General features: G+C 49.1%; 1 protein-coding gene across 5 annotated transcripts in view; it reads left to right on the top strand.

Annotated features, from left to right (window-relative positions):
- LOC107272531 (protein tiptop) overlaps positions 1-8,848 on the top strand; it is an 85,203-nt gene that overhangs the window by 39,641 nt on the left and 36,714 nt on the right. The gene's annotated exons all lie outside the window — the stretch shown is intronic.

Genomic DNA, 8,848 nt, shown 5'->3' with positions numbered 1-8,848 from the left:
CCCCCCCCCCTCACCTCCTACCGCGAGCTCATATACGGTTAAATTTATTGATAACGTCAGCCGAGGACTTTGTCGTTAATTGGAAATACGCAAAACGCGTCTTTAATTGCTTTATTTATTCGTCGCCCGTTGCGAGGAATCTTTATGTTTATCACGACGGACGTATTGAAAAAGTCGATGTTAGAAATTTTTTTTTTTTTTTTTTTTTTTTCCGTCAATTCCATTATTACCCGACACCTTACTGTCTCGGGGATATTTGTTTGCACGTGCATGTTTATCTGAACGACACATGATTGGTTGGTATACATATATATATGTGTCTAGTTACTATTAGGAGATTCCTCTCGTTCCGTTTATGTATTACGTAATGTATACTAGAGAACGTGGCGGGTTCGTATGAATGGCAGGAGCTTCTGGGAATCCCCCACCACTCTTACACGGCTGGCTCTCTCTCTCTCTCTCTCTCTCTCTCTCTCCCCCTGCCGCCTCCCTAACTTTCTCTCCTAGTTTCTCTCTCTCTCTCTCTCTCTCTCTCTCTCTCTCTCTCTCTCTCTCTCACACGCATCCACGCACAATACGTAAGTCTCTCGCGTCTCCCTGACCTACCTCAAATACTCGAATACCATTACGCGCCAGTACCAGCGACTTGTAGTCTCGTCGACGATACGCCGGTGAGGGTTCGGCTTAATTATTTTTTCTTCGAGGAATATTCCTTGGGCAAATTTTTTTTTTTTTTTTTTTGAAAAAATTGTAACTCCACGAAGCGTATGAGCGAATTTTTTTTATTGACGTTGGTAACCGTGCTCGGAACTTTTTTATTTTTGCCACCGAGACGATTTTCATTCGTTTAATCGTGAAAACGGAGTTGCGAAGAAGGAAGAAAAAAAATGGATATTAAAAAAAAAAGAAAATATAAGAAAAATGTCTAAGAGGCTCAGGTGCTCCAGGTATCTCCAGCGTCCGGCTCGGGAGATCGAGTTGCTTGATGTCTTCTCGAATACCCGGTGGAAACTTAAAACGCCTAAGCCGACGACTTTTCCACCTCCATTACCTGAAACGCTGCTGCTCGTTCGTCTTTGAACCTTCCAAGCAGTACTCGTAAAGGCCGCATTTTCGAGTTAGTCTGAAACGTCCTGTAGAGTCCTGTATCCTTACGCGTCCTTACACCCGCAGCACGCGTCGTCAGGTCGAGTATCCTCGTCGGGAGGTTATCGACGTGACTCTTTCAAATCTTGAATATCGACGGTACCCGAAAATCATATTTTCCGTGGTTAAATTTTGAAACGTACTGTAGACACACTCGAATCTACACCGAAATTCAAGATATCAATCGCTATCGTCAAAGATGACTCTGCAACGAGATAATGACGTTGTCGGATTATAACGGGTGGAAGGTCACGAGTTTTCTAATTAACGTACCACGCGAGTCCACGATGACGTCGTTTAAGGCCGTATTTTTGTGGGCGGTATTAACGTTCGTCTTTCTTCTTACTTTTTTTTTTCTTTTTTTTTTTTCTTCCTATTGCTCTTCCTTTCATCAAAAGAGAATTTCGCCATTCCATCGGTCAATCACGAAACCCTTAATCGCTCGGGATGATTTTTCTCATTTTTTTTTTTTTTTTTTTTTTTCTTCCTATTGCTCTTCCTTTCATCAAAAGAGAATTTCGCCATTCCATCGGTCAATCACGAAACCCTTAATCGCTCGGGATGATTTTTCTCAGTATTCATGCACGCATCGTTACGACAGATACTCAATGAGAGAGAGAGAGAGAGAGAGAGAGAGAAAGAAGGACCCCTTTGACGATCACCAGAAAGAAAGCAGCCGCCTTCGGACTCGGTCCGGACGCATTACCGGGTATTCGGATTGACAGATGCAGAGAGTCATCGGCGTCATCATCATCGAGACGATGATTGGCCGACGCGCATTTGTTTCGTGACGCAGCACGGCAAGGCGGGTTCGCATTGTAGAGAGACAAGGACGGGGGTTATGAGGCAGCGCTTCGGCGTGCCTGGCTCAGGCCTAAAAACGCCACGATCGCCAGAACGAGGACGACCTGGACCAGGTCGACGACGATGAGGATCAAGAGCACTAAGAGGGTCGATGATTCCAGTCGCCCCGGATGATCCTGAACCTGTTCGCACGCTGCCTTCACACAGTGCCCCGAAGTCTATACCTGGAGGATGCTTCGTCACGTTCCTTGCCGATGGGCACGCAGGCGGAGAGACCGACCGGCTGGTCCGGAGCCAGGCCTGGACTGGCATCGGGCTTGAGCGACGGTACGACGTGGAGCTGACTGGGTACCGGGTATTCGGCATGGCAGGAATAATAAATAATAAAAGAAGTGGAAGGCGGGAGATGGATGGCTGCGCCGTGACTGACGTTCCATCAATCAACCAGGGTGGTGCGCCCTCCTTCTTCTCGAGTGACTGACTGCTCGCTCGTCCTTCCCGCGTCTCGCTTTACCTTTACCTTTTGGGAACGAGCCTTTAGGTTCGTACCTCGCTCCGTGTACGCGTTTTAGGTTAGGTGCGCCATCACGTTCAACCTACTGTTCCAGCCATTGTTATTGCCGGGAGCCCTTGTTGCTATCGAGTATTCACTCATCGCCATCCCTTCCCCTCTTCCCCTCCGCTTCCCCTCTTCCCCATTGGCTATGCTACTTAAATACTTCGAAAGGCACGACCTAACCTCTTTATGCGTATCCCTTTTGCCTCTGCGCATAGATTCCCTACAGTCACCCCTGGTCCTTGGTCACTGGGATCATCAACGTCCTGATCGTCATCGTCAGGGAATCGTTTCTTCTTCCTCGTCTTTCTCCCTCCCCCCCGTCTTCCTCTCCTTCTCCCCCTCTTGGCTGGATTATTACCCGAGGACTACCTACCGCGGCACGAACGTCTTCCTTTTTTTTCCCTTTTTCTTTCTTTCTGCATTGCCGACCGATGACTTTGCTCTTTTTCACTCTTTTCGGCTTCCACAAGCGGGTCCTCTTGTATTTACCACTCCCAGTGGGACAGGGCCGCTTTATTAGACCTACCCGTCGACCCGCTGTGCCGAACCATCATCTACCACGTGTATGGGGGTATACGTGATCCCCTACGTGGTCCAAGGAGTACTCTACCTGAAGTCATCCCAGGCTCTACCTTATCTCATTTCTTCACCTAACCCCACGTGTTTCTCTTTTTCTTCCCCTCTTCTTCTTCCTCGCATTCGTTTTTCTTCTCTTGTCCTTAACGCGGCTGCTCAAGTAGATATCCGTGTCCACTGTTTCACCCTGGAATTTTTGCCACGAATTTCTTTCCCCATCCGGTCCATCGGCCACTTTCGGTATTCATCCTGAGACCTTCTCCCCCTGTACTGTCCGATTGCCAATGGCTGCCAACGGTACCGACTTCCACCGCCGGTGATCCTGGGTCGGGGGTTTGACCGGAAACGACGCGCCAAGCAAAATCGAATAATTCATCCCCTTTGGCGTATCGTGAGTGGCCGCGACGGATCAATCGGAAGGCTTGGTATAAGTTTCCGCCGTTGTGGTCCAGTCGCGAGGCTGCCTGTCGTGGTCAGTTTCGGATTGCGGCTATGTCAGTGACAGCTGTGCTCGAGGGCCGCGTATTGAACTCACGTCCAGTCACGCTCCTTTATACCTACTTACCTCGCTCTCTCTCTCTCTCTCTCTCTCTATCTCTCTCTCTCTCTCTCTCTCGCGCGCGCGCGCGCGCCGTAAAGTCTTCGCCTCGTCGGAACGAGACCTCATCTCGGCCAGTGGCCAACGGACCCAGTCAAATAATCATCCTTGTAATAGGACACGCGTATACGCCTGGTCAGTCGACGAAGACCGGCTTATCGGCCTGAGCATCTCTCTCTCTCTCTCTCTCTCTCTCTCTCTCTCGTTGCAGCCAGATGATTCTCTCTCTGTCTGTATCGCGCGACTGTCTCACTCTCTCTCACGGGTACAACCCGCGATCGAGGGTACCGATGATCTCGAGGATCTCGAGATCCATCATAGACTCGTTTGAGATCGCGAGGACAATTAAACGTTTCATATCGCTTGACGTTGGCCCCTTTATTCGTCTTAAAATTGACTCCACGTTATCGCCCTCCCATCTCGTTCGAATGTTAACGACTCAATTCGTAGAAAATTTTCGTGCCGTTTTCATGAAGATTAATTAACGGCATTGTCGCTTGTCGCGGTACAAAAACGAACGGCTCGAGATGGGACTCGATGCTCTCTCGCCTAACGCAAGTAACGTATGCGCGTGGCGGAGAAGAAATAGAAAACAAAAATATACGCGAACGGTTGGCTGTGGCTATAATTAGTCGCGCATCTGAAATTATCCCGAGGGATTTAATTAGCGTTTTCCCATAGACTCTCCGAGACGGTATGCCGGGTTCTTGTCGTACAGATAAGAAAGTCCTATCCCGGGAAGCCGGGACCCGGAACCTGGAGCCAAGAAGAAGACGATCCCGTGTCTGGAAGCTGTTTTAGTTCCCAATTACTGGAAACACTCGCGATACCGGGGAGAAGTGTTGAAGGGGATGCTCGAGCAGGGGTTGCGTGCTAGTATAGAGGGGTAGATGGGTATAGGTATATCTTAATACGTGGCTATGGAGATGGTGGCTGGGTCGGTCAGGTTCACGGTTAGGGGTTTGGTGTGAAAGGAGGAGGAGGGTGGATTTCGTGGGTCCAGGGTGGTGGCAGCCACTGAAGTCGGTATAACTACGGAGGAGGGTCTGGACGGGATATTACACGGGGATGAGGTCTGGCCAGGAGGGTTGAGCTCGTTGGTACGAGAAGCTAGGGGTTGTTACCCTGGTGCAGAGAACTGGCTAGATGGGAAGCGAGTAAGACTGCACGAGAGAAATAGGTTGATGTTTATATATATATATATATAAATGTATAGCTATAGAGAAAGAGTAAGGGAGAGAGGGAGTGAGACACAGGACGTTCCAGGACGGTCGCCAAGGGACGCTTCAACGCAACGAGCACCTTATCTGCGCTACACCTCCGCCTACAAAGAGCAGCCCAACCTATCTGGCTTTACTGCCCTCGGCCTCTGGCAAAATAAACTACTCGGCCTTGCTGAAGCAAATGTAATTACCGGCCCCAGCGCCTACAGCCTTAGCGGGGCCTGAGGGATTCGAATGGGTACAGTGAGATTTTCAAATTTCCCGCCATTCTTTATCCCTTGCACGTTACACAATATTTATGCTTATGCGTGGGTGTGTGTATATATATTGGACAAAAATTCTATACACCCATTTTACTCGCTTCTCTCGTTCGTCCATTTTTAATTGCATTGCCATTTGCCCGCGGATATCCGCACTCCGTGCCCTTTCGAGGAATGCTGCCATTTATAAATCCTCGTTTCTCCCCGCTCCCTCGTGCCCGGGGGTTACGTGCGTACGTAGATACAGTCCGTCCCGTAGGTTCGTGCTTTATAAATGTCCCCGAGCAATAAAGTGGCAGGATGGATTAGCCCGTGGGGTTGGCATTCCTGGTAGCCGTCGTATCTATTCTGGTTTCTGGTGATTTGAAGCCGGGCACGCGCGCCCTATGAATCAATCAGGTGCCTCCGCGCGGCTTCCTTTCCGCTCCGCGTCCGTTACCCGACTGCCGAGACTCTCTTCAACGCTCCTTTAATCTGCCAAGAGAAGGACTCCGGAGGTTAAGGCAGACCAGGGGAACGAACGCACGCGGACGGACGCTTCGTTTGGAGGTTACGTTCGGATTACCGTGGTGAATTTATCGCGCGTTAGTTACCAGCCGCCGCCGACTGTGCTGCCATCTATGCGCACGCTATGACACATCGGGAACGCGATACCTTTCTTGGTTAGTTGCTTTTTTTTTTCCTTTCCACCTCTCATCTCTCACCATTAACATCGTCTACTCGGGCTGGTACAGTCGGGAGGAAAAATTCTTTAATACGCTATTGCGAATCAATGCTGTTTCACTGTAAACAACGTGGCCATTGTTTCTAGCCGGTGTACGCGACCAACAGTGAATTTCGACTCCCGGAACCGTCTTAGGGGTCTTCTCCCTCGGAGCTTCACGTACCTTCTTAACCGCGCTGTGACAGACCCGGCATCTTTCACTGTCCTGAGAATTCACGTACGTCTCATAAATAGTACCCTGTTCCATCGCCAGGATATTCCCGGGTTACCCTATCGCGTCTTCTTCTCATCCTCAAAAATCTCGTACGGCTTTCTCTCTCTCTCTCTCTGTCTTTCTTATCCTCGTTTCAGTCTTCTCACTCTCTCCCACTCATCGGAAACTCCTCGCGCTACCAGACCTCCACGTAACACCACTGACGTTTTCCAATATTCCGAACTGCACTGATTCCATCTGGGGTCCCCTCGAACTCGCGTCGCCTAACCTAAAATCAAACCCAATCCTCGGGTCTCGGTCGTCCATTCCGTTCGGGACGTCGTACGTGGCCAAAGGGGATTTTCCAAGGGTAAGACGATCGCATCGCGATACGCGGCTATTTTAGTGTCTTTCGGGATTACATCGATACGCTTACGCGTACGAAGTAAAATATTTGATTATTGGAAAAATTTTGTGGTTTTACACGATTTTCGATTTTACCTTTCTTTTTTTTTTTCTTTTCTCCACGAATCTTCGTATTTTCGTCGATCGGATTACCCAAGCTTATCGAAATTTCACCTTTCGGCTCGTCCTGGTTACGACCACGCGTTTATGCGGCTATCCGTGGAAACTGGCGCGAAATATGGTACGCGCATGCGCAGAAGTCTACGGCGTGGAATTGTTGTGCGTCGACCTTTACCTAACAACCCCCCACCCGGTACATCCTCACGGTTTCTCACTCTTGCATTCCCTCCCTCTCGCCACCACCACCGACCTCCACCAGAACCACCCTCGTCGGCAACCCTGACCTGATTTATGGGATTCTGGAAGCGTCTACCCTGGCGACGTGCGTTTTCGGAGGGGACCCCGCGGACAGCTGGCTAGTGTTTTCATGAGTGCGACCGGCAGCAACGACAACGGCAGTCTATACCAAGGCGAGAAAATTGGATGGATCGAATTTACGTCTAGTCGATTTTATTAAATCATTATATACCACACACGTGTACCCGTGCCCCTTCATCTCTCGATTGGGAGTACTTAATTATTCGTGGAAGGATTCTGTATTTTTTTTTTTCTTTTAAATCGATAAACTCTGTTGAAATATGTAGATACGTTCGTCGATCGAATGTCCGCCGATCCATACGACATTATACGTATCAGCGGGTATATCGAAAATTTATATAGACAACCTGAATATTTCAGAAGCGCAGGGCAACCAGGTGCCACTTTAATAAGGCAATCGTGTACGCGTATTTTTCGTGGATATTAAAAAAAAAAAAAAATCACATTTATCGACAAGTTCCACTTAAATCGTCGCAGACGTAAAATAAATACATTATCGTCGATAACCATTGGATGGTGCATGACGTTGACCCGCTGTCTGTTTTATTCAGAATGAAGTGCAGAATGGGCAAAGACTCCGGTTTCAGATTTTTTGCTGCAACCCATAAATGCTCGCATACGGTACGTCAAGTGAGGTTTGCTGTTTGTCTACGAAAAATTTAGACTGATTTTTTCTATTTGTCCTTTTTTTTCCCCCACTCTTTCCATCTCACTCGCACAGCAGTTAGGTCGTAACTGTGCGGAGCGTAGCCAAAGTGAATATCTTTTTTTCCTTCTCTCTCTCTCTCTCTCCTCGTTCCCTCTCGAAAAATCAGGCACGAGGGACACAAAGGCGAATGATTTGTGTCGTTCGCCATTCTTTTGACCGCGTCGCGGCGCGCCGGTAGATATGGCTGGGTAATATACGAGGCCTGCATCTGTTCCCGTAGTGACGCAACGTCCCGCCATAGATCACAGCCAGGCTTTTAGAGAGTGAAGGCTGTTAAGGAGAGTGGCGGTGGTGGTGCTGCTGGTGGTAAGAGAGCAAGGAAGAGGAGAGAGAGGAAGAGAGAGAGAGAGAGTGAGAGGGAAGATGCAGCAAGCGTGAGGGTGCTTCTCTCTTCGAAGAGGTCCAACACCGACGCAAGACGACGCGACGCAAGCGTCGGGCTGACGTACTGTTACTCTTAAAAGTTCTCGTCCTCTCTTGCCTACTTACCTAGCTACCTAAGAAAAGCAAAGTGCACCCATGGCTACGTTACGTACTTGGGTGTTACGTAGTGAGAGAGAAAGGGATGGATAGATCAGCCGGAGGTTCGGGCGACTATACGACGGAGGCTGGTGGGGGATGGACCAGGGAGAATGGATTTCTCGAGGAAATTACTATGCGATTCTTCGCAGGAAATGGAGACGGAAAGTGTGCGAAATCTGGAGCAGCGTAGTGGGAAGAAATTTTTTTTTCTTCCCTTCATTTACAATATCTAAGGTATGGTTGCGGAGTGACGATCACGATGGTTGGGTAAAAAATTTTGAAAATTTTTGTAAGCCAATTTTTGGCAAAATCAAAAGGGAGATTTGGGATTAATGCACGGGGCCCCGAGAGCCGCTCGCTACGTCCCTGTCTCCGAGACATAACACGGCGGCCCATTGAGGAGAGATATACGAGCGTGAGTTTGTTTGCGCTTATGGGCCACGTCTGGAAGATGGTAGAGGTGGATGATGGCCGCTGATGGTGGTATGTATAGGTAAACGTAATAGGGACTGAGGGGGTAGGCATGGGGTGTTGGTATGGTTTTATCGGGACACCCTTATGCCTATTATTTCTCCAGCTACCCTGCGCCTCCTCGGCACCCCAAGCGGCGGGGTGACGCACCGCGCGAATTAAAACGGCTCATAAATATCTGAAACAAAGGCGGACCGCTTTTTTTTTTTTTTTGGGGGGG

This window comes from Cephus cinctus, unplaced genomic scaffold, assembly GCF_000341935.2.
Source record: "Cephus cinctus unplaced genomic scaffold, Ccin1 Ccin1_scaffold1184, whole genome shotgun sequence".
In the NCBI taxonomy this organism is placed as follows: domain Eukaryota; kingdom Metazoa; phylum Arthropoda; class Insecta; order Hymenoptera; family Cephidae; genus Cephus; species Cephus cinctus.
Note: the sequence above shows the minus strand (reverse complement) of the source record. Positions and strands in the feature narration are given on the sequence as shown.